The sequence below is a fragment of the Leptonychotes weddellii genome, unplaced genomic scaffold (assembly GCF_054177405.1).
Source record: "Leptonychotes weddellii isolate Sample4059 unplaced genomic scaffold, ASM5417740v2 HiC_scaffold_1223, whole genome shotgun sequence".
Lineage (NCBI taxonomy): Eukaryota > Metazoa > Chordata > Mammalia > Carnivora > Phocidae > Leptonychotes > Leptonychotes weddellii.
The window spans coordinates 4,241-5,645 of NW_027700843.1; positions in this window are offsets into that span (position 1 = coordinate 4,241).

The following is a 1,405-nucleotide window of genomic DNA, read 5'->3' on the forward strand; positions in this document are numbered from 1 at the left end:
GAACCATATATCTGATAAAAGCTTAATATCCAAAATATATAGGGAAGTCCTACAACTCAACAGCAAAACAAAACAAAAAAATATATAGTAGTTCCCCCTTACCTGCAGTTTCACCTTCAGTTACCTGTAATCAACTGCTATCCAGAAGCAGCTGATCCTCCTTCTGACATATTTTCAGAAGGTCAGCAGTAGCCTAATGCTACATCACAAGACCTACATCATTCACCTCACTTTATCTTGTCACATAGGCATTTTATCATCTCACATCATCACAAGAAGATATTTTGAGAAAGAGTACATTCCCATCGCATTTATTACAGTATATTGGTATAATTGTTCTATTTTATTATTAGTTGTTAATCTCTTACCATGCTTAATTTATAAATTAAACTTTATAAAAGGTATGTATATATAGGAAAAACATAGTATATATAGGGTTCAGTACTATCTGAATTTCCAAATATCCACTGGGGTCTTGGAATGTATAAGGGGAGATACTGTAACACAATTTAGAAATGGAAAAAGGACTTAAATAGACATCTCTTTAAAAAAGACGTTCAAATGATCAACAGGTATATGAAAAAAGTGCTCACCATCACTAATCATGAGGGAAATGTAAATCAAAACCACAATTAAATATCATTTTACTCTTGTTAGGATGACTGTCTTTAAAAGAAGAGATAACAAGTGTTGACAAGGATATAAAGAAGTGAAACCCTTGTACACTGTCAGTGGGAATGTAAAATGATGCCAATGCTATGTAAAACAGTATGAAGGTTTCTCAAAAACCTAAAAATAGAACTACCATATGGTCCAGAAATCCCACTTCTGTGTATTTATCTGAAGGAAATGAAATCAGGATTTTGAAGAGATATCTGCACTCACGTGTTCATTGCAGAATTATTCACAATAGTCAAGAAATGGAAACAACATAAATGTCCATTGACAGAAGAATATATCAAGAAAATGTGGTATATACATACATAAAATGAAATTCTATTCATCCTTAAAAGAAAAGGAAGGAAATCCTGCCATTTGGGACAACATAGATGGACCTGGAGGACATTATGCTAAGTGAAATAGCCAGTCACAGAAGGACAAATACTGCATGATTCCACTTATATGAAGTATCTAAAATCATCAATTTACAGAAACAAAGTAAAATGGCTGTTTTCAGGGTCTGGGGGAAGGAGAAATGGAGTGTTGCTGTTCAACAAGTATAAAGTTTTAGTTAGGCAAGATGAATAAATTCTACAGATCTGCTGTACAACATTGTACTGACAGTTAACAATACTGTATTGTGTACTTAAAGAAGTAAATAAGAAGACTGTTGAATCACAGACCGGTACCTCTGAAACAAATAATACATTATATGTTAAAAAAAAGAAGATAGTAGGAAGGGAAA